Consider the following 24,801-nt stretch of genomic DNA (forward strand, 5'->3'; position numbering starts at 1 on the left):
GCCAATATTTATTGAATGCATACTCTGTTCCAAGCACCATGCTGCCTACTTTGCATATGTTGACACTCCTCAAGTGACGACAATTCAACAGCATTTCTTCCCCACTCCACCTCCACCCCGCCAAAAAACGTGTTGAGCGTGCACTTTGTACCAGGCTTTGGGTCTGGGTGCTGGAGATGCAGCAGTGGACAAAACAGACAAATCTCCGTCCTCTGAGAATCAACATCCCTGTAGGTGAAGAAAGGAACAGACAATATTCAAAATAAGTAAGTATAATATATGGGATAGGAGATGATAATGACAAGTACAGAGAAAGGGGATGGAAGTGATAAGAAGGGGAAAGCCTTAGGGAGATGATGATATTTGAGTAAAGATATTATTAGTCTTATTTTGCATGCAAGGAAACTTAATGTCAGAGAAGTAAGGTAACTTTCAAGTGGCCACACAATAAGGAAGATATTGGACAGGAAACAAACATGGGCAGTCTGACTCCAGAATCTGCCACACCTACTTAATCCCAAGGCCTCATTTATGTAGTAGTGTCCTTCTGCCAGCCCACAGTGAGAGTGTGAGAACGCACATGCATGTGGGAAGCAAAGGCATTTCTGAACTCCCCTACAGGCGGCCCCAGGAGCAGAGAAAATCTCCAGGGTGCACCATTAGTCCTGGGTGAAAAACAAACTGTCCTTCATGGAGAAGCTGCAGTAACATTTCCAAGAATTTGTGCAGCCTCTGGGTTCAGCCCATACTGTGATTGCAGCTTACATGCAACACAACCCAGCAAGTCAGCACCAGTGCTAAACCCATCTCCTTCTGCTTGCCTGTTTGCACAACCCAGGACCACTACCACATGCAAACCACATGCCACCTAAGCTCAACTTACAAATGTTCTACCCTAGAAATGGGAAGAGGTCACCCAGTCTTTATGTCCCACAAGGTGTGAGAACCAGAATTGTTCTAACTGGTCACCCTCAAAAGATTTAACAAAGAAACATTTCTAAAGTGGCCATTTTCTCCACACTAAAAACAGGTAGAGAATGAATTTTGGTGAGATCTTATATGAGAACTGGGGAACTTTCCCCACTACCTCTAGAAACCATGAAATTTAACCCCCATCAACTTTAGAAACTTCACTTAAGACAATCTTAATTATTCATCTTGTTCTTTACCTACTCAGCTTCCCATATGTTGCAGCTCCCATTCAACATATGCATAACTCTCTATACTCCAAGGAAATTCCTAGAGGGAGTTTTACTATTCCAGCGCTTAATCTTTCCTTAGATCGGAGTTTTTCAATCTTTTATATCTCACGGCACACTTCAACCTATAGTTAAACTTGCGCAGCACACTTAAATTATGTTGATTAAAAAAAAAGAATATTCTTACTGTGCTTTGAACTTCTTTCAAAAATAATTCCATAAATGATCTTTAAAAATTTTTGCCGCACTCCTAAGCTCCTCTCATGGTATACCAGTATACCGTTGGACAATAGTTGAAAATCACTGCCCTAGAGGAATCATGTCCATTTGCTGTGTTTAATTCCTACTTCCATAACTAGAACTAAAATATTCTGGTTTTTTACTTGTATTTGTTTTTCTATTTTACTTGTTCACTCTCCAAAGTCAAACTCATATGTTTCTCTGAGCACCTGTTTAGCTATCTGTGAAATGTAGTTCTTTTTTTGTTGTTGTTTGTTTGTTTGTTGAGACAGCATCTCACTTTGTCACCCTTGGTAGAGTGTCATGGCATCATAGCTCACAGCAACCTCAAACTCCTGGGCTCAAGTGATTCTCTTGCCTCAGCTTCCCAAGTAACTGGGACTGTAAGGGCCGTCACAATGTCTGGCTATTTTTAGAGATGGGGTCTCGCTCTTGCTCAGGCTGGTCTCGAACTCCTAAGCTCAATCAATCCACCTCCCTTGGCCTCCCATAGTGTTAGGATTACAGGCATGGGCCACTAGCCAAAGATGTATCTAAATGAAAATAGTTAGAACAATCATATTTTTAATGATAATTATTTATTGCATGCTGACTATATGGAAAGCACCATTTTAAGCACTTTATATATTTGCCTCATTTAATTTTAGCAAGATATTCTTGGTTTTTTCATACTACAATTGAAGAAACTGAGGCACTGAGGTTAAGTACCTTGTCCAAACTCACAAAACTAGCAGATGGCAGAGCTGTGATTGAAATTTCAGCATTTGGAGCATATGGAACAGGGCTTAGTCCCTGAGTGCATTCTCAAAACATATCTGCTAAATTCAAGCCAGGTCCGCAAGGAGGCTTATTGATTTGCCATTTAGCCCTCTGTCTCATCCTCGCCCTCCTTGTTTTGGATGCTTTCAGACTCTGGGGTAATTTTTGCATCTACTTTCATTGGCATTCAGTCAGAACATAAAATATCATAAATTTATTTGTAATTGGTTAATTGTACTGCAGGATGTCACTGATACCTGTGGCCCTTGTTTGATAATTACAAATAGGATGGGATAGAGAAGATGTTACTTGAGAAATAAACTTAAATTTGATTGGACAACAAGGTTAGCCCACTGACAGATCAGGAGGGTGAGTCTGATGTGAGTGAACTCTAAAAAGTACAGATTTTTTTCAGAAAAAATCATAAAGAAGGAAATTAATATGTTGAGGATATGGGTTTGGGAGGAAAGAAGACTAGAGTTCAAATCCTGTATCTATATTTGCTTCCTATATGATTTGGGGCAAGTCACTTACAATTCCTAAACCTCAGTTTCCTTTTCTCTAAATTGAGGACGGCAACTGCTATCATGGAGAGTGGCTATGATGATTTAGAGGAGATAAAATTATGCCAAGTACTAGCAAAGGGCTGAGCATGCAGTTGGGGCTCAGGGCTTAGTCATCCAGGAGAGCCAGTAGAAAGGGAGCTGCCTGCTGTTCCTCAGCACTGTGTGAAAGCAGCAGAGGCTGAGAGCTTCCACTGAGCAGCTCCAGCAACACTGCTAGGGCTTGGTCCCGGTGAGCTGGCAGCCCACCTGTTGTCCCAGAGCCACCTCTGAGCCAGTCAGTACGTTGAGAGGCAGAACAGAAGGCAGGAGCTTCACCAGCAAGCTCCATTCAGAGGAAATCTCTCTTCGCATATCAAGTAAGCCTTTGATCTTGGTGAGAAACTGACTATTTTCTCTCATTCATCTATCCATCCACCATCTGCACTTTAATTAATTCGCCCATCTGACAAGCATTCATCAGCCAGTCAGCCATCCACCATCCACTCATGCACCTTGATGCAGGCATTCATTCTTCTATCAGACTTAACATCTATCCTTCCACCTCTCAATTTTGCAGAAGAATCAGACAAACCTGGGTTGGAATCCTGGGTTCTGCTTTTTAGCCAATCTTGGGCAAGTCCCTAACCTCTTAAAGTCCTTTCATCTGTAAAATAATGGAAAATCAATTGTAGCTGGGCCGAGAATTTAAAGAGAGAGTGGACATATCAGTGCCTAGCCTCAGCAAATAGTCATTAAACGTTTACTCCCTCTGCTTCTGCAATCTGGTTAAGATTTACACAGGGAAAAAAAGGCTGCATTTTGCATGACACGTTGAGAAATGCTTTTTAGAAATTATCTGCACTGTTTTAGTGGTGTGCATCCCTCTGTGGCACCCAGGGCTAGGTTGTGGCCAGAGCAGCTTAGGGTAGTGGTCCCTCCTGGGGTGCCATCTAGTGGGTAGGCACTTTGTGGGGTCCCCTGTCAGCCCCAGGTCACAATAGACCTGCTATCAGGCAGCTGAGTTACAAGCCAGGAGGTCTAAGCCGACCCAGCCCCCAGACTATAGGCTGCCCTTATTGGGATGTAGCGCATGTACTGTCTTAATCACTCAGGGGGGGCTGCACTGCCAGGAGCCTTTTTTTTTTTCTGGACGACAGCCAGCTCTGTTTTGCCCAACACCCCCTTAGAGATTTCCCGGAAAAAGAAAAATTCTACCAGCTACTGTTGCCTGAATGACTATGATGTATTAGACATGGGGCTAGGGGCTTCATGGGCTAATGCTCTAACCCTCTCAGTGACCCTAGGAGAAACCCAGAACTTGCCCCATTTTCTGTGAAAACACTAAGGTTTACTGAGGTTGGGTTGCTCATGTAAGGTCAGGGCAGATAATCAAACTACTGAATTTGTAGTTGTGCTTACCTTTGAGAATCCCAGTGGCCCTTGAAAGTGCAAGAGATAGTTTGAACACTGACTTGAATAAGCCAACTGTAAAAGAAATTTATGAGTCAATCAGGGATATTTGAATGCTAAATGAATGTTGGATGACATTAAGGAAATGCTGCTAAATTTTTAACTGTGATAATAGTGTTGTGGTTATATTTTGAAGAAAGAAAAGCTTCTTTTATAAAGATACAAACTAAAAAAATGCTCAAGGGGAAACAATATGGTGTTGGGAATTTGCTTCAAAATAGCTCCGGGGGTAGGGGTTTGGGGAGTGGTAGTAGAGGGACAGTTTGCATTTTAGGCTAAACAAGAGAGGACAGGATTTGATGATGACTGTATCTGGGTGATGGCAATACGAAAATTGTGTAAATTGTGGTAAAAGAATGTACTATTTTCTCCACTTTTGTGTTGTTTGAATTTTTCCTGTAAAGAAAGACTTTTTAAATCAACAAGTAAAAATAAACTATATGAGAAGAGGATGCAGGGTGCCATTTGAAAGAGCAGAGGTCTAGGCCACAGCTGAATCTCCTCTGAGAGTATCTGAGAGCTGATCACAGTGACAAATGAGGGGGCGGGAGGGTCCATCCCCCGGAAGCAACTTATTCAAAATTGGGTGAACTGAAGAGAATGTGTAGGGCATGTGGTGCTGCAAAACCAACCCACCAGCCGTCCCCTGAGCCCTCCTGTCCCCCCAGGCTCTCTGGTCCCTATCCCCCAGTCCCCTTTCCGGGCTCTGAAAAGGCTTGAGGGCCTCTGTCTTTAGGGCAGGGTCGGCCACCTGAGGAGTCCTTCCTGTAGCCCTCCTGTGTGTGATTTCTGAGACAACTCTGTCTTCACTTAGATTGAAGGAAGACCGTAGAGGGGCCCACTCAGTCAAGCTGAGAAGAATTCAGCTGTCTAGCTTTCAAATATTTTTTTAATCTCTTTTTTTTCTTTTTGAAGGACAAAGAATTGATGCTTTTATCCAAAAACTGTGTTGCCAAGCTGCCTAGGCTGTCCTCTTCCTCTCTCTCTCCCATATCTCTACCGACCTCTTTTCTGCGCAGCACAGCGCTGCAAACCGAACTCCGGGCTCAGGGCGAGCCCAGGTCCACACCTATCTTCCTTGCTCCCCTGGACCACCACATCCAGGTCTGGCTACCTCCCTCTACTTTTCCGGCTACCTCAGCCACTTTTCGCTTGGCCCTCCTACAGCGGCCACAGCCTGCGGCCCCACAGCTTCCTGGGCGCCCAGCCACTGCACACCGCCTGCAAGGGCTCCCTCCCTCCCTCTCAGTCCCCACTTTGGAAAGCCAGCGCGCCAGACAGCTCCTGCAGCCTGCTGCATTGCAGCGCGGCATCTGTCGGGAGGGGCTTACCCTGCAACCCCCTGCCCCACCAACGTCCTGCACGGCAGCCCCCAGCCCTGCTCAGCTGGTACCCCCACCGCCAGCATCTGGTGCTTTTCGTAATTAAAAGCGCTGCTACAAAAGGAAAAGTGCTAGTCCCTGTTGATTGTACCCCTCCTCACTTTATGGGCTCAAAAATGTAGCCCAGGCAGCCCCCTTGTGGCACTTGGGGGCGCCACAGACTCTTGGCTGGTGTCTGAAGAATTCAGACTGTGATTCCACCGCACCATGAGTTGGCACAAATCTTCAGTGGCCCAAGTCCTACCCAATGCAGAACTCTACTCAGCTGTCTCTCTGGGTGGGGGGCACCTCTTCCCTCCCCTCTCCCCATCTACAGCTCTCCTTCCTCCCTCCCAGAAAAGAACAGGAACAGCATCTATCCTGTTGAGTAGTGCTCTATCTAGCAGACAGGTGTCTGGCAACAGTGATAGTGGTGGTGGGGAGAAGGTGGGGTGGGTCATGAGAACAGGGACTTTTCTTGCCATGACGTTTGGTTTCCATCCCTGGCTCACAGGCAGGAAACTGAGGTGCACCAAGGCTCACTGTCCCCCCTCTATCAGAGCAAGGGCTAGGGACCCTCTCTCAGGAAGAGTATAGCTTGGGGAATTTCCCTGAGTGAGGGGGCTACCCTGAAAATGTGTCACCTCTTTCCCCTCCCAGTTGTCAAGCCCCAGCCCCTCTAGATCTAGTTCTCCCCACCCAGAAGCCCTGGAGGGCCCCTGGATGTTCTCCATCCTCTCTAACTCACTGTCCACACAAACAAACCCCAGCCCCCTCCGTCTCTCTCTGCAATCTGCTTGCAGACAGGCAGAGCCCTCTCCGCATCAGGTTAATAATGCCATTTTCATAAGTCTTTGCCCATAGGTGCTACCACCTAATTTTGAATCTGCCCTTCAAACGGATTGGGCCACAGAGGAGCTAGAATCTCAAGCACCGCTGGGAGGTGCTTATAACTAATCAATCCATCCCCTGCCCACCCACACCCCCCCAGCACTCGGCACAGCCTCACTGAGCAGTCTTCAGCAGCAGGGTGTGGTGGGGAGCCTCGGAGAGCCTGGGGTTCCATCCCGGGCCAACCTCACACCAGCTGAGAAACGGTGAGTGTGGGACTTCTCCTTCCTGTGCCTCAGTTTCCTCATCAATCAAATGGGGATCATAAGACTAGTGCTCAGGGTTATTGCTCAGATGAGTCCTATGCAGGCAGCCCAGTTCAGGACTTGGCTTTTAGATGGGGCTCCCTAAATCTCAACTGTCTTTGTGCCCCCCATCACCTTTATGTATAGTAACTTATTCCCTATTTGTTTCCCCCACCAGACTGACTAAGCCTCGAGGAAGCCAACCGGCATCCCTTCATCCCCAGCCTCACAATTGAGACTGGGCCCAGGGAAGGTAGGTGCACTGCAGTGGTTTGGGAAATGAGTGCATGAATGGTTGGTTATCTTTATCTGACAGTCTACGAGATGCCTGGACCCCACTGGGTTTCTCTTTCCCAGACCCATCCCTGTCTAAGCTGGCCCTTCAAGGCAGCGGCAGGGAAAAAAATGTTCCTTCATGCCTTTATGCTGTACCCCTCATGCTGTTATTATATACAATGCAAATTCTTATTCTATTAAATGCAGATGTGGGCTCTGCATGTCATTTCTGCCGCCTGCTGCATCTACTGTGAGTTCCCCAGGCCAGGGGCTGCCTCGGGCTGACTTGATTTGTGTGATTAAGCTGGCAGAAGGGACTCTGCCAAGAGAGGTTCCCGTTTGTATTCAGAGCAGGGTCTTGAAAGGCCAGACTGTTTTCTCTCTTGAGACACTTGTTACATTCATCCCTCCCTCCCTAGGTCCCACTGTCTCCTCCATAGCATTTATGAAGTATCTGATGTGTGCTAGGCTACTCTTATCTTATTTAGTCTTCACTTCAAGCCAGTGATGGGGAAACTCTCATCTTCATTTCACAGGGAAACGCTTCGACTCAGAAAAGTAAAGGGAATTGCCATGGTCTCACAGCTACAGAGTGGGAGTCAAACTAGTCTATGTGGCTCAGGAGCCCTCTGGCCCCCAGCCCTGCTGTGGCTGTCTGCTGCTGCTGCTGCTGTGAAGTTGATCAGGGATGGCAGGGAGGCCAACAGCTCCTGCAGAAAAAGCAGGGGGGGTCACATAAAGAGCATTTTCCCTGGCAACTGAAAAAGGGGCTATAAAAAAACCGAGAAGGCTTAGAAACTGTTTAGCAGATAGACACAGAACAGCTGGCCCAGAGGGGGAACACTGCACCCTCCCCTGGGCTTTTGGCAGAATAACAAAGCAAAGGGTTCCACCCCAGGTACAAAGGATAGATGTAGATGGTCTCCAAGCTGGTTCCCATAGGAGTTTTACACTTTAGCATAGAAAATAGAGGACTGAAAAAAAAAAATGAACTTGTGGCCTACAAAGATCTGAAGGCAGAGGGCTGCCATGGAATGGCAGAGGCAGATGCAGAAGGTTAAAAAAGGGCTAAGAAAAGCAGCTCAGTGTGTGAATTTCAAGGAGGATGCTTGGAGGGAGAGGGAGCTCCCTGTCACAGAAGGCATCCAAGCAGTGAAAGGTTGCCCAATACTTGGCTGAGGACGCAGCAGCACAGCTCCCTGCCCAGGCTGGGAGCCCACATCTAGGCCTTTGAGAAGTTCCTACAGTGCTAAGTCCCATGCAAGCAAGTGGGCTGGCCATAAATGTGCAAGGCCAGGGTCAGTGCAAGGATATAAAGGTTTCCCCAGGTACTTTGACCTTGGTGAAATGGCAAAGGCACAGAGATGGTTGGCGGAGCACTGCTATCATGGTAAGACAATTAAGGAAAGGAGCAGAGAAAGGGCGTGAGTGCTGGGGGCCAGTAGGGGAAGGTTGGTGCAACCAACTCTCCTCTCAGAGGCCCGAACATCTAGTGTGGCCTAGAGTCCACCCTAGCTCCCAGGCCCAGAAAGGCTGACTTGTGTCCTCTCTGGGGCAATAGTCTAGCAAAGTGGTAGAAATAGTAAAGAGAGGGGGGTCTGACAAGTCAAGGAGCCAACCAGGCATGGGAAATGCAAGGCCCTGTTTTGGAGACTGGGCAGCAGCCATTGGATTTATCCAGCTGCTGGCCTGTGATTTGGATGCTCTACACACTTGTGAAGTCCTCCTTATCCAGCAATGAGGCTGAGGGGCCTGTATAATGATGAATAGAGCCATACTTGAGGCAGGTGCTGCCTCTCCTGGCCCATTGATGGGGGTTCAGTTCCCAGGGACTATGGATGGATAAGGCCTTTATCAAGGGCCCTCTTCTAGACAAGGCTCTGTTCCATGGTTCCTAAAGGAGTTGTTTTGTTTTGTTTTTGTCTCAGAGCAGGCACTCGTCATATGTGTGTGAGTGCATGCATATGCACATGTGAACACATGCACAGGATGGCTGCAAGGCCAGCTGGGATTCCTGGTGATCCTCAAGGGCAAAAATACACCTATATGGAGCAGAAGGATTTTAGGAAAGGCAGTCATTCTTTGGGAATGAGCCCTGGCCACTGCTGCTTAATTGCCCTGCTCCTGACAAACCCATTTGTCAGCCTGGGGTAGCCACAGCTACTCCGACCCGCCGTGCGGGGGCAGCATCGTGTTGTAGGTGGAGAGCCCAGGCTGGCTTGTTGTCTCCCAGGCTGACAGACAGACAGACTGCCCTGGCTGCATGATTAGTCACTGAGAGCCTTTTGGGGAAAACTGTTTGCTTTCTCAGAGCCTTGCGTTTTGCTGGGTATTGTTGCTGTTGTTTTAACTGGTTAAAGGAGTGATTTGAAAATGTTTGGTAAAGTGACATTTATATGCATGTTGCTCTCCCTGTAGCATTTCTTGAAGGGGAAGGGGGAGCAATGCAGGATGCAAAACAAGAAGGCATCCGCGTCTGAGATTTTATGAATAAAAATTTCTTATTGAGCGTAGCTGGTAGTGCAGAAGGGGCTCTGAAGAGCTCTGGTGCAGATGTGAAGAGGGCAATCTCCCATTCCCACTAATATTTCCTTTGGCTTCTGGCACAAATAGAGCCCACTCCCTTGCCCATGCACAAGGAAGTTGGCAGGGGGGCGATTCAGCATCAAGCACGGGGTTAAATTGCAGAGACCTGGGCAGCTTTACAAATAGCTGCAGAGAAATATCTCTGGTGCAAGACATGTGCCCAACCAAGCTTATGCGCCAAAGTAAATAAACCAAAAATTTAGGAGAGAGGAGCCTTTGTGCAGGACAGCCAAAGAGGTTCACTTTTGTGTAAAAGGCAACATGCAAGTCATACTTACACTAGGTAAGATTGTGCCGACACACAAAAAGCTCATTTAGATTGGGCCTGGCCCAGAGAGAATTTTTTGTGAAATTTAGGAGAAGTTAGGCTTAGCCAGAAGTTTTTCCAGGAATTATTAACCTCTGGAGACTGTAACCACTGTTCCTTCCGAGCCGCCTTTGCCAAACCCTATAAAATATGAGCCTAAAAAATCTGCCTGAAGAGTAGTCTGATTTTTTATATATATTTATATAAAAAAAATAAACTCTCACCAAATTTTTCGAGAGAACCCAATGAATACTGTCAGGGACAGCCCCTTCCCCAGCCCTTAGGTGTTGTAGAAGGCACATGTTTCCCCTGGGGGGCGTATCTGATGAGCAGGGGAGCCCAGCATTGTCAGCTGCATCACCCACCCCCCTCACATTCTCTCTGGCCATTTTGTTTTCCTCTGTTTGGTCTCCCTGAAAAGGAGCCGCTGTCTGTCTCAGAGAGGGGGGCTTAAGCATTTCATGGGGATGAGATGGGAATACTACAGATTTTTGCTGTGTTCTACGTTCTGGCTACTGTGCTGGCTGATTTATTTGTGTTATTTTCTCATTGAGATCTCAATAGCCCTGTGTGAGAGAGATTATGATTCTTTTTTCTTTTAATATCAGGAAACCAAGGCACAGAAATATTTGGGGATTTGCCAAGGACACACAGCTCTATCTCTGTTCTGTGTGTGGCTGGTTTCTTGTAATTCCTACTTCTCCAGCCCCCGTGGGGTGGAGTGTGGAGGACTAAGACCCCAAACAGTGCCAGTGACTCCTGTTTCTCCTAATAAGCAAATAGTCTTCTGCTCCCAAGGGGGATTCTCACCTGGTCTCAGAGCCTCTCTCAATCATAGCCTATGCTCTTTCTAGAATGTGACACCGTCCCAAGGTAGAAGCACCCATTCTGAGCCCTGTTTCCTCCTCAGAGCCCCCCCACATCACTTCAGCCATCACATGCCTTGTCCTCCTTCTCCTGTCCTGGGACCAGACCCGACTGCCTCAGGCAAGGAGCAAGCCATAAAAAACACACTTTGCCATTTCCAGGCTGTAATTATGCCCAAAATTTATCACTGAAACTCCGTCACTGTGACCCCTGAGAGCACTTTGGGACAGTGGTAGGGGGTATTAGCCAGGCCCCACCCAGGTGAGTGTTTGTGGTTTCACGGCACTCTGCAGACTCACCCAGTGCCACAGAGCAGACAGCACAACCCTCAGACGCCATCCATCAGTGCAGGAAATAACACAAAGTGGTTTTCAGATCCAGGCTGCACAGAGAAGCCGGGGGCTTCTGGAAAGGGACAAAGGAAAGGCGGCAATTAACATTCAGCCAGTTTTATCAATTCTACAAAAGTACAAAACATTCTCTTACTAGAAAAAAAAATACTCAATGAGCATCACAATTCCAGGGACAAGGCTTTAGTGGACTTTTGAATGAGGTACATGTGGGAGGGGGGGACGCACATATATCTAACTTTGAGTTCCCCATTAGGAATATTTTAAGCCTGACTTTGAAGGCTGAAGGGAAGCTGCCAAAAAGGCACAGGCAGGCACCAAAGTGTAAAAAGCAGGGAGCCCCTACCAAGAGAAGCAGTAGCTTTGCTGTGGGGGAGCAGGGGGAGGCACTGAAGGTTGGTGAGTTATATGCCAGGCTAAAGGTTTGCGGGGGGGGGCGGGGGGGGGAGTTGTGTGTTTTGTTTTTCGGACCATGTCCCCGAAGCTTCAAGAAGTCAGATGCAGGATTTTAACTAAGACAGCAACAAGGTCGAAATGTCATTTTAGAAAGATCACTCAAGGAAAATAAACTTTTGCAAAGCATTTAAACCACTCTCCCACCTCTGTGAAGCTTGGGAAGACAAAGCTGTTTACAGACTTAGCTACAAGAACGCTCACTGCAGTGTCATTAGGAGTAACAAGAAACTGAAACAGCTTAGATGGTTTTTAATTGGGCATTTGCTAAGCAAAATCATATTAATTAAAACCTCTATTTGTGATATAAAACCACTTTGATTTTATGTGTTCATTTTTATTTATTTTTTTAAATAATATAATGAGCACTCATAAACCTATGACCCTCCCTGACAACTAGGACATTGACCAAAGCTAATATCTGCACACATTCTCCCTTCTTAGAGCACTTTCAGCTGGGATTTTCAACAACAGAGGAGGGTACAATCAACACTGGTGCATACATACCCCGGAATATTAAATAGCTCTTAAAAAGAATGAAACAGCCGAGACCTATTGTCTTTTAATGGACCTCAGTATTTTGTGCAGAACTGGATTAATCATGATCCTTTGTTCATAAACACTGTCTCATCATTGGTCCAGAAATGCTCCTTTTCTTTTGATAATTTATGCACTCATATATTCATTTGTAATAATGTCATAAACACTCATGCGCCCACTCCCCAAAACCAGATCTCAGCAATTACTTACACCTGCCTCCACTATTCGCCTCCCTCAGGGTAGAGGACCTGGGGCTTTCATGCCGCACCGAAGTGGTTAAATAAATGCTGGGGTGTGCAGATTACAGGATACTGAAGTGTTGTTACAAGGAATGGCGTTGATCTTTATTATTTCCAAGCAGATTCTTAAAGGAAGAAAAACAAGCTGCAAAAAAGGAACTGTACACTGTGGTACAGTTTATGTAAAAAGTAAACAAAGTAATATAATATTTTAGAGATATATTTACATACATATGCAAATGCATAGTAAAATACTGAGATCCACACACCTGAAAATTATAACTGCAGTTAATTTTGGGGGCGAGGGGAGGCTGAGGTTGATGGAAGGGTTAAAGATGGCTTTAGCTTTATCTGCAACGTCATATAATTTTTACTAATGACCATGTTATTTATCAATACATTTTATGCATAATTAAAATAAACATTTTACATGGAATTTTGTTTATTTGCTTATGGGGTTTTGTTTTTGGTTTGGTTTTGTTTTACAAATGCCAAGAAAAAAAGCATGTTAGCTGACGCTTTGAGAGTGGGCACATATGCCTAAAGCAAGCTCTGCAGACACAGGGGCTTTATTTTACAGCAAAGATCTTTTTTAAAAATATTTATATATTATATGCTGTAAAGTAGGAGCCCTGAGCCTTCAAGCTGCCTGTCAGTGACATGGGGCCAGCAGGTGTGTGCCCGAAGCTGTGATTTTCACCACCCACAGCCCCAAATCCCTTCCAAGCCACCCAGTGGGTATCTGCAATGAACCAAGAGGTGGGGGGGTTGCTTTCCTTTTTGGTCTTTAAGAGGACCCGAAAGCTAATGCCCTGGCCCATGTTCTTGGGGATTAGCCGACTGGAATGAGAACTCTGGGGGAATGTGACATGGGATATGTCCAGCCAAAGGGGACACAGGGCTCCAGAGAGCAGCCAGCGGCCCTGGCAGCTTGCGTGCATGGACAGCCGAACAGGCTTACCGGCAAAGAGCCGGGGCCTTGTTGCATCCCCTGACAGCCTGATCCCCTGTAATACGTGCAATTGCTGTACTTCCTCCACGATTCTAACCCAGCAGACCTGTGGCTAAACAGCACTGGTATTTTTAAACTGCAAACTCCATGAGAACGGGAAGCAACCTTGCTGGGAAGCAACCTTGCTGGTCTTTGCCCTTTCCTAGCCCACCCCCAGGTCCAGGGCAGCACACTTCAGCATGACTCCCCAACGAAAGCCCCTCCCTCCCCAAGGTGCCCCAAACTCCTGCTTGCACATGAAGCTTCAGGCCCCCTGCACCTGTCGCAGGCTGTCAGAATCCCCGAGCAGGCACAGAACTAAGCATGTGACACAGACGTGATGATCATACTCCTGTCTACACAGAAAAGACACCAAGACTCAGTCAGACACTCCAAAAACACAAAACTAAACCAACTTTAAACCCCAATGGGTCTGCACCCGCCTCCTGCTCTGTCCTGGCCTCCATATGCAAAGGCCATTAACTGGTTAACTGCTTAACTGCCTCTCTTCTCACTGAGCTAAGGCAGATGAGGCCGGTCTTTTCTCTCTGCCAGGAAGAGACCTATTTTCAACCATGACTTTGTGCAGAAGAAATGTGAGACAGGTTGACCAGTCCTCAGCCGCGTGCCCAGCTTTTAATTGCCTTTCCCACACGCGAGGCTCTGCTGTTTATTACATAGCGCTTTATTTTGGACTGGGTTTTGGTCCTTGTGAATGTGACTGATACAGTTTTGCAAATACAGAATATTTTTATGCTAAAGAAAAATAAAATGGAGTACACAGACTGAGATTACTTCTAAGTTGGGTAACTCCACATGGAGATATATACTCCTCTCCTACAAAAGCCTGCATAAATCCAGGCATTGCCAACAAAAGATATGTATTAACAATTTCCTTAAAAAATGCCCTCTAGGCTTGGCACCCGTAGCCCAGTGGTTACAGCACCAGCCACATACATCAAGAGTGGCAAGTTCGAACCCGGCGCAGACCAGCTAAAAAACAATGACAACTGCAACAGAAAATAACCGGGCATTGAGGCGGGCTCTTGTAGTCCCAGCTTGCTATTTGGGAGGCTGAGACAAGAGAATTGCTTAAGCTCAAGAGTTTGAGCTTGCTATGAGCTGTAACACCACAGCACTCTACCAAGGGTGACAAAATGAGACTCTGTCTCAAAAAAAAAAAAAAATGCCCTCTGGACCTGAACATCTTTCCTCTGAATTCTAAACAATGTGAAGAACTTCCAAAAGGATGGTTGGGAGACAGAGGCACCTAAAATAGGAGCTGTTTTTACATATGCAGAGTACCCATCATGTGCCAGCATTTTATATTTTATTTCATTTCATTTAAGGCATCAAGGCAACCCTTGAAAAATGCTGTCCCCATCCACAGAAAAGGGGGTGATTTATATTCATGTGTACATCTCCTCGAATGACAGCCTGCCCTCTCTACCTCACAAGTACACACCTCATGATAGATTTTAATGCCTCCATTGGGTACATTTAGCAGATAGACAAGAATCACAGTATTATTCCAGATTTTAAAATTATATTACCATATTAAGCTTATACCCACCATCCCTCCTCTTGGGCCCTACCTTCCTAAAGGGGCTATCAGGTATAAGAGAAAAAGGTGTACCAACCTGGCTGGGACCCAAGTGAATCCTCAAGGTCAGCTTATGAAGGCCCCTCACCCCTCTGGCCCATGTGCCATCCTGGGGGGAACAAGGCTGGGCCATGCCCTGGCCTCAGGAACCCAAAGACTCACTGCCCATCCAGGGGGCAGTGAGCCTCAGCTGCAGAAAGAAGGGCTAGAGTTAATTCCATTCTAAGGAATTTACAAATTTGCAAATTGTCTAAATTTATATATTAAAAAAAAAAAAAAACAAAAACAATTTTTCAGACCTTTTGATTTGATCCTGGGCCAGGCCTCTGCCTCCTTCCCAGAAGAAAGGTGCCATCTCTCTTCTACATTACCTGTGAGAAAATGAGAGACCACTCACTGGGTTTAATGGCCAATGTGCATCTTGCCTCCCTCAGCCCTTGACCTGGGCCTCCCTCTGTCAGCAGCCCTACTGTGTGCTGAGGGAAGATAGGATAGAGGAATCACAAGTGCAGACTGACACAAGGACACAGAGCAAGGGCCCAGGATAAGGGGGGATGGCCAGCCTGGCGTCATGCGACAGAATTACTGGTGGAAGCAGCGGAGTCAAGTGATGGAGGTTCACAGAGCTAAGACACTTGTTTTCCTCAGGGTCCAACAAAGGCTGAGCCTGAGACTCACATCAAATCGCATTCATTTTCTGGGGAGCAAAATGGGAGTCACCTAGAACAGGGGGCTAACCAAGAGCTTGGGAGCAGGGATTGAGAGGAAAAGCTGGCCACAAGTCCCTGAGCAGAGATCACTTAGGTCGGTGCACCAGCTGAGGACAGCAGGACATTAGGCCTTGCTCAGTCCCAGGTATCAAAGTGAACTTGACATAATTAAAAGGTTGTTGTAAGGATTAAAAGAATTAAAATATGTAAACTACTGAAAAGAGCGCCTAACACATAGAAAGTATTCAAGCCAGATCATGGAAGTACCCATGGGTAACAGCAACATGGAAAACAAAAGTTCACAGCAGAGTCAGGTGTAGACTGTGTGCGTGATGTGATTGTTCCTATGGAAAGAAAATGTAACCATGATTAAAGAAATAAATGTATTCAATAACTTTTTAGAAAGAAGCAAGGCTGCAGTCTAACGGAAGAGATCTCCTTGGACACTTTTAGCCAAGGTAAGACTGGGGTAGGGGGTCCCATGCTGGCCTCACCTTGGGGGGCATCTGGTAGGTAGGGTCCAGTGTCTGGTAGGTAGGGACAGGGGCTCAGCAAGAAAGGTTAAAGAACTAGTTTGTCTGTAAGAACATGACGTGGAGCGGGGTACTCAATGCCTGTATCAGAGTACTTGAGCAGCTATAATTGGTAGGGCCTGGGCCGCTCGCTGTCTTATCCCTTCCCTGGCACCAAATAAACCAAAATGAGTTGGGAATGACAGCATGAGCCTTTTGGGGAGATGGAGGCAGACATGGAGGCCCCCACTCCTGTGGCTGGCTGCCTGTCCAGCTAATCACATCAACACCATGGAATGAAGGTCCCTCCAGATCTCAAAATGGCAACTGCCCACCCCACCCTGGACAGTAGCCCCTGCCCTCCCTGGGTCTACCAGGGGAGGGTAGAGAAATCTGGCTTAGAACCCTACTTCTCTTGCCTCTCTCCTCCTGTGGGGCCTTGTGTCTGCACCAAGCCCTGGAAATTGCAGTTTCACTCTGTAAAACAGGAGAACATTCCTCATCTCATAAGAAGTAAAGTCAGTTTTAGGGGTTAGTGGCTAGAATTATACCTGACACAGAGGAAGCACTCAGAAGATGACAATTTTAATAAAATAAGTTCTAATTGCCCCTGTCTGAGCCATGTGCACACCTACCCTTTCCCTAGTTCAAGTCGTCAACGGAGCTTCCCCTGGGGAGGTCCAGTGGCCTGGGTCCACACACCATTGCCACTGACAATTACAGCCCAAGAGCAGCAGTTTCACCCTTCTAGACTCCAGTTAACTCACTTTCAAAGCAGGGCATTGTCCCTGCACAGGGTTAATGGGAAAATTAAAGTTGACACCATGCATGAAATGCTGTCTGGATCTTGACCATTACAATTATAGTGGGTGTTCTAGAAGTAATAATCACAGTCCTAATGACAAGAACAATCCCTTACTTGTTCATAACATTTTATAGTTGACAAAGGGCTTGATGCATCATTTCTCCTGAGAAGTAAGTGCTCTTTTCATCCTGTAAGTGAGGAAACTGAGGCTCTCGGGGGTCAGCCAGCCTCTGCCTCTCACTACCTCCCTCACTCTACAGGCCCCTAGGCATAGTCCTCCTCGTTTGCCTTGAAGCTCCAGCTCCCACCTTCCTACTCCAAGATAGACTCAGTCCTAGGCCGATAGCCCCCAGGGCTTGTCCAAGCAGCCAGCAGAACTGCAGGCAAGAGCAAGGAGCCCCCTAGAGACAGGAATGAATTCCCCACTGAGACCCCTCCCAGCCCAGACCGTAAAATCAAGACAAACACACACAGAAGAACTCATGGACTCTGGCTTTTAACCATTGCTTAGATGGGGACAACTGTTTTTAAAAATAATAAGGACTCCAATTTATAGGAACAGCTGGTGGAATTGAGGCGGGGTGGCAGTCCGTGAGTGCCACCTGCCCAGCTAGGCCCTCCCTTCTCACTATTCCCCAGGGGCACCCCTCAGGCACCTCTTAAGAATCCCAGAGCTATAGAAGCAAAGTGAGAAGACCACCACACAATCCCTCCTTGCCGACATGGGGAAACTGAGGGCTGGGAGAGGACGGCCACACTGAAGGTTAGTGCCCATCCAGGCCTAAAAACTGCCACAGACTCCGCACCTACCAGCTTGCCTTGAAAGGCAAGAGCAGCCTCACAAGCAGCTGATTGGCTCTACTTATTTGGGCGGTCCAAAGAAGGACATGCTGGCCCATGACCCCACTCACAGGCCCTCCCACATGCGGCACACTCCCCCTCCCAGGGTTATTCTGGGCAGCACAGGCCAGCTGCCCCCTAGAGCTGCCAGTCAAGAGGAGGAGGCAGGAACGCAGCAGAGGAATACTGCTGGGCCAGGGTGCTGTCTTCCACTTGAGTAGATTAGGGAGGTGAGGGCATGGGGGTCCCTCACCAGGAGGCCTGCCACCCTGCTAGGTGTTTTCTGATTAGAGGAGAAGCCCTAGGGACAGCCCAGCTCTACTGTAACTTGATGTTCCTGCTTCCAAAGACTCAGTTTCCCCATCACCACAATGACATCCAAGACCCCTGGGGACTGACAATCTAGGACCTCTATCTGGGACACAGGAGAAAAGCAGAAAGTGACTCATACTGGGCTGCTCCTGGCCAGGATGAAGAACGTCTCCCATCTGTGAGGCCAAGGTTGTCCTTAGCCACCATCAGGGGGCTGAGTGGGCAAAGCAGGATCCCAATGGAGGGACCCTGGCCAGCAGCCCCTGCAGACCCTGCAGACCCCTTGGCCTACTGGGACCCTGGGACCCAACTCAAGCTCCTCACAGGGCCTTTAGGAAGCCCCTGAGAGGCCTACTAACTCCCTCATCCTCTCCCTACCTGTCCGTACCACTTGTCCATGCCAGGGAAGCCAAGAAGCATCCCAAGTCTTAGACTCCCAAGGACACATCTTGAACTTGACAAGAATCCAACAAAATAAATAAATAACCACAAACTATGGTCCTCCCATGGTTCTTGCATGCCCACCCCACCATAACGCCCTCAGTCATAGCCATGTTCCTGCAGGCCAGGCGGCAAAGGAGCCCATGGGAGTTTATTCATCTTGAGGCCTCTTTGCCCCTAAGACCTGGCACTGTGTCCTTCAATCCCAAGGGGCTCCGAGTATCGCTGACAGGAAGGCCAAGGTGTGCGGTTTGAAATGAAACCTTCCTCTGACACCCACCCTGGCAGATGGGAGAGCCAGGGGCTCCGGGTGTCACAGGGCTCATTCCCTCTCCATCCTTACTTCCCCCTTTCTCATTTCTTCACCTTCCTCTTTAGCTCTTTATGCCTCTCACCCCCTTACCCTGACCTCACCTCTCCCAGAATTCATCCACCCACCTCCCTGCCCCCCTCCCTAGGCTCAACTCCGCTCCTAAATATCCTCTCATCTCTTCTTCCAAGCTCTATTTTTAAAATCAGATTTCCTTTACTGTACAGGCAAGCTGACAGGGAGAGGTATTTGCTGAGGGATCTGGCCCCCCCAACCCCCCCTACACCCAACCCTTCATAGATAGACACACGTTGGCAGCCCTGACCCAATGGGCCACTTGCTCAGAGGCAAGCAAGGAGTTGACCTGGCGGAGTCTCTGGGCACGGAAGGTGGTGAGGCCGGGGTATCTGTCTCTGAGTCTTGGGAGGAAGAGGGTCCCTCTCAAAACCCTCAAGGGCAGTTCTGACCCCAAAACCAGGTGTGCTACATCCTGGGTTATTTATTCTTTCTTTCTTTTTATTTCTTTATTTGTTATTTTCATAAGATAGGAATTTCCAAAGAACACCATTTACAGGACTGAGAATATTACTATTGCAGAGCCCAAAGAAGAGGCAGGGTCCAGACTGTAGCAGGCAGACTGGCAGAGGAATGAGGTTAGAGGAAAAGCTTGTAGTGACCACCTAGAGGGAGTAGCGAGAGGACCTGACAGAGGCTGCAGCGATGCCCAAAGCCTTGCCAGAGGGACAGACATCTGAGCTGAGCCTCCAACGAGAGGCTCAAATGGTGCAGAGGGAACCCCTACCAGTTCTCCAAGATCCCTCATGCACCTTCACAGTGGGGGAGCATTACCTCCAGGGCTGGGCCTCATCCCCTTGCTGTTGAAGGCCTGCAAGGCAGATCTAACTTCGTTTCTTTCCATCGGTGATCCAGCACAGTGCCTGGCCCAGAAAAAAAAGAGTCAGAACACACTGCCGTAGGAATTAATGAATTATGGGTAAAGAGACTTGATTTAAAAAAAAATAGAACTATCTGTGGACAACAAAATTGAGATGTGTTTGGGATCAGGGAAACTGAGAAACTCAGTGTTTCTAGAGAAAAGAATAAGAAAGAAAAGGGAACTGAACCTAGAAACTATAGATGGTTAAAAATTTTGGTCTCATACAAAGAACTTAAGTTTTATATCCTAATGAAGATACTCAGCATAAGAAATACTTGGTTTAAATTTCATTTCAAACTTATGCATTTGGACTTTATGTCACAGATATGAAATTTTAAAGATTTGAAGCTAAGAATGTCATGATTAAATTTGGGTGCCTTGCTAAGATGTTGAAACTTTTTGTTAGAGACAAAACTCTGTTAAAAGATTTTAAGCGGGAATTTCATGACTAGATTTGTGTTTCATGGGAAGAAATCTGGACTTTATTTTGAAGGTGACAGAACAAAATTTTATATCATGCTAAGGAGTTTGGATTTTTGCCAAAGGGTTTTAAGAAATGTGATGGGGAGATTTTTGCTTGTGGGAGATAAATCTGCAGATAAACATACTGAAATATATTTTACGGCCAACATAAAATAAACTTCATATTACAAGCAACAAGGAAACATTGAAAATTGTAAATAGGAAAATAACGGCCACAAATATGAGGGTGATACTCAAACATTTTTATTTCATGTTGTGGGTGTGCCAAAGTTCAACTTGCAGAGCATGCCAAGGAAATCTGATTGATATCGACAACAAAGTTGACAAACTTTAATCAAAGAAACTACATGATCAACATTGTGAATATGCAGAGAAATTCAGAATTTATTGAGGTTCTGACATAATTAAATTTTCACATGTGCCTAAGAATTTGTTTACCCAATAAAAAGGTCTAACAGAGTAACCTGGTGAGTTTTTTTGCATGTTTGATAAATACTATGCCGTATAATTACAAGATAAAATTCATATTTTATGACAAGAATTTGGACTTTAATTCTATACCTAATTAAAAGACATTGTAAGATTTTAAGGTGGAGTTACAAGATCAAATTTTATATATTGTGCTAGGAAGTGTGAATTTTATTTTAAGGTATGACATGATCAAATTTTTATGTCATGCTAAAAAGTTTGGATTTAAGCCAATAAAGGACTTAAAGCAGTGACAGAGTGAGATTTAGAGTTTTTTATAGACCAGGCTGAAGATAAATCACATGGTAAAATGCTATATTTTATGTTAAGTAGTTGAGACTTTACATTATAAGCAATGAAGAAAATGAAAAGTTTTAAGTTGAGAAGTTATATGGTCAAATTTATACATTTCAGCATAGTTTAAAAAGTGGATCTTTATGGAAAGACAATATGATCAGATTTTTATAACATACTAAGGAGAGGTGATTTTATTTGAGAACTGAAGGCATTTGAGTGTTCTTGAATGTTCCATTTGGAGGAGGGAGATGATCTCATTTTTGAGTCCTCATGCAGAGGCGTTTGGATTTTAGCCAGTAAAGGGTTTTAAGGAGTGAATTGATGAGAGTTTTGTCTCTAGAGGAATTAGATAGTAAAACATATTTTATGTTAAGATGCCTGGATTTGATGAACCAGATAATGAATAAGCATTGACCACATCTCAGCAGGGCACCCCACTGGAATTAGAGCCCCCAATCTGCACTTGTTGCTGAGGAGTTGAATCATTTATAGACAGGGCAGGTCTTACAATAAGAAATTATAGGATTAAATTTACATAGCATACTAAAAAGTTTGGATATTATTTTGAGGAATGACAGGATCTCATTTTTATGCTATGCTAAGGAATTTGGATTTCAGCCATTAAGAGATGTTAAGAGAGTGACATGTTGGAATTTTTGCATTGGGTAGAACAGTTGGCATAGATATCATATGATGGAATGTATTCTTTTATGCTAAAATTTACACCTTATCTCATAGGTGATCAAAAGATATTATAAAGCTTTAAGTAGAATTTATAAGAACAAATTCATGTACCTTTTCAGAGGGGAGGGACCGAGTCTCACTTTGTCACTCTTGGTAGAGGGCCATGGCATCAGAGCTCATAGCATCCTCACACTCTTGGGCTCAAATGATCCTCTTGCCTCAGCCTCCCAAGTAGGTGGGACTACAGGCACAAACCACAATGCCTGGCTATTTTTAGAAGGTCTCACTCCTGAGCTCAGACAATCCACTTTCCTCACCCTTGCAGAGTGCTAGGATTACAGGTGTGAGCCATCACACTCAGTCTTCAAATTCATGTATCTTGCAAGGAAATATGACCTTTGATTTTGAAGAGTGACATGGTCAAAATCTTTATATCATACTAAAACGTTTGTTATTAAGCCAATAAAGGGTTTAGGAGTGACCTGGTGAGATTTGGGTTTTATGTTTATCAGTTGGAAAATAAATTACATGGTAAAAATTTCTATTTTTTGCTAAGTGCTTGAAACTTCCTATTATAGGCAATAAAAAGAAAACTTTTTGCATTTTAAATAGAGAAATTATGGGATAACATTTATTCATATTGCTATAAATTTAATCTACCATGTTAATGAAAATTAAGATTTTTATAACATGACAAAGATATAAGATTTTAGGTTAAAGGCAGGAAGTCAAAGGATTTAATTGTTTGCATGATCAAATTTGTAAAATATGCTAAGAAGTGTAGACTTTATATTAAGAAGATACATAATCTAGTTTTTAAATCATCTTACTAAGAAACTTAAATTTTAGCCAGTAAAGGGCTATGAGAGACATGCTGAGATTTTTACTGCTGATAGATGAGTCTGCAAATGAATTAGTTAGATTTTGTATTTCAATTAGAATTTTATATTAGAGATTTCTAATTTTGCAATAATAATACATACCCTAGAGGACTTTTATGAAGAAGAAATCAGTTAATTTATGCATGTGCTATGGATATGTTGCTATGATGATGATGATGATGATGATAATTTTACCTAATTTGTATACCATTCTAAAATTATTCCTCTACCTCGAGGAATGACAAAATAAGAGTTTTAAATTATGCTAAAGCCATTATATTTTAGCCAGAGAATGGTTTTAGCGAGTTTACATGTCAGATGTTTATGCTAAAAAGTTTGGATTTAATACTGCAGACAGTAAATAAACAGTGAAAGGCTTTAATCAGAGGGACTGTGGCGATCAAATTTAAGTGTCACGCTAACAAGGGTGTGCTTAATTTTGAGAAACAGCAGATCCGAATTTTGTATCCTATTGGAAAGTTTGGATTTTAGCCAATGAGGAGAAGGAGGGAATGCATGTTTTTTTCATAGAGCAGCCCAGGCTAAGAAGAAAACTAAGAAGTAACAAAAGAGGTGTTAAATTTATAAAGACCAGTAACTACACAACTGATCTAATGATAATTAAAGCTCAGTTTGCTCTCCCCCAGCTTTCTGCAATGTGCAAATAACTCCATTGAAGCTATTTCTTTAAATTCAGTCTCAGTCGACTAAAACCATCCATCACTAGGTTTTCAAAAATCCAATCCAGGACAATCAGATTTCAAAGATATCTCATGCCCTCCTCTCACCCCAACCCCCATTCAATGTTCCAACTCTACTAGAGACATCTCTGTGTTGTGGGGGAAGCAACCCCGGTCAGAAAGAAGGGATATTTGCTAGAATAAAGAGACCAGTCCCCGGGTGGCGCCTGTGGCTCAGTCGGTAAGGCGCCGGCCCCATATACCGAGGGTGGTGGGTTCAAACCCGGCCCCGGCCAAACTGCAACCAAAAAATAGCCGGGCGTTGTGGCAGGCGCCTGTAGTCCCAGCTACTTGGGAGGCTGAGGCAAGAGAATCGCTTAAGCCCAGGAGTTGGAGGTTGCTGTGAGCTGTGTGATGCCACGGCACTCTACCAAGAGCCATAAAGTGAGACTGTCTCTACCAAAAAAAAAAAAAAAAGAGAGACCAGTCCCATTTGAATAGCAAAGAAGTCTTAGGAAGGCAAGATTGCAGAGGCAGGTAAATCCATTTGCACTGCTAGAATTGAGGCCAGAGAGAGGTGTGAAGTTCCAGAAGCTTCACAAAGAGGGCAATCCAGGAATAGTGGAGGTTTTAGGAGGAGCAGGAGGTTCACTGAAGATCATCTCCTCAATAGCATGGAGCGAGGGAGAACACAGCAGTCATTGGAAGGTTATCAAATTGAGAAAGAAATCCACAAAAAGTCTGAGTTGGAATCAAGTAACAAATGTGCAAGTATTTGGCACATAGTAAGCATTTTATAAACTTTATGAAAAAAACTAAAAACTCAATACCAGACTCAGACCTCTACACACACCCCTGAAATCTCAGTATTAAACCTGGGGAAGGAAATGAGAGCTATTTGGAGCTGCTGACGCAACTGACAGGATAGTGGCCACATGTCCAATTTCTCCTCTTCCACTGACCTTCTGAAACAGTGGGCATGTTTGCTGGAGATTCCCGCCTCCTCAACCACAGAGGCTTGGCTGGCTCCAGGGTACCAAGCCTGCCAGGGGTGGCTTTGGATGATGCTGGGATGTGACCTCCGTGATTTTTAAGTGACCAAAGCAGGGAAGGACAATTAAGCAGCCACGAGTGCCAGGGTAAAATGGGGTAGCATGCGCTCCCCTGCCAGGTGCCTGCTGCCACAGAGGCCGCTCTGGGATGGTCACTCCACAAAATTTATGGGCTGTGAATTTCTCACATCATAGAGAGAGTAGACAGGCCAAGCAGACAGGCTAAGCCTGGGAGTCATGTCTAGGTGAAAAGATATTCTCTCCCTGGGGGCACCCCGAGTGTCCAGCTGAGGAGGCTGGTTTAGACACAAAAAGGTTTTCCTCTGTTCTAGTTAGCTGGGCATCTGATTTGAGTTCCTTGAGAACTTGACCCTGACATCTCTTCAGACCCTAAACTTTCACCTTTACTCCCTGTCACCTCCCACTACCACCAGGTTCTGATCACCACCGTCCCAGTTGCTGACTGG

The 24,801-nt window shown here is 45.5% G+C and overlaps 1 long non-coding RNA gene and 1 other non-coding gene across 4 annotated transcripts in view; both read right to left on the reverse strand.

Annotated features, from left to right (window-relative positions):
• The window catches only part of LOC128594015 (uncharacterized), a 39,609-nt gene extending 24,314 nt beyond the window's left edge, over positions 1–15,295 (reverse strand). For 2 of the 3 annotated variants that reach the window (XR_008382472.1, XR_008382474.1), the window contains exons 1-8: positions 15,222–15,295; positions 14,960–15,112; positions 12,598–13,675; positions 12,300–12,453; positions 11,046–11,151; positions 4,163–4,228; positions 3,336–3,407; positions 152–228 (exon numbers count right to left, since the gene is read on the reverse strand). This is a non-coding gene — a long non-coding RNA (uncharacterized LOC128594015). The remainder of the gene's footprint in view (positions 1–151; positions 229–3,335; positions 3,408–4,162; positions 4,229–11,045; positions 11,152–12,299; positions 12,454–12,597; positions 13,676–14,959; positions 15,113–15,221) is intronic. The other variant, XR_008382473.1, reaches the window with a different exon arrangement.
• Positions 12,114–12,190, reverse strand: LOC128595258 (small nucleolar RNA SNORD112). Its single transcript, XR_008382896.1, has one exon. It is a non-coding gene; the product is annotated as a small nucleolar RNA SNORD112 (small nucleolar RNA).
• Positions 15,296–24,801: the final 9,506 nt, after the last annotated feature.

Source organism: Nycticebus coucang, chromosome 9 (genome assembly GCF_027406575.1).
Source record: "Nycticebus coucang isolate mNycCou1 chromosome 9, mNycCou1.pri, whole genome shotgun sequence".
Classification (NCBI taxonomy): domain Eukaryota; kingdom Metazoa; phylum Chordata; class Mammalia; order Primates; family Lorisidae; genus Nycticebus; species Nycticebus coucang.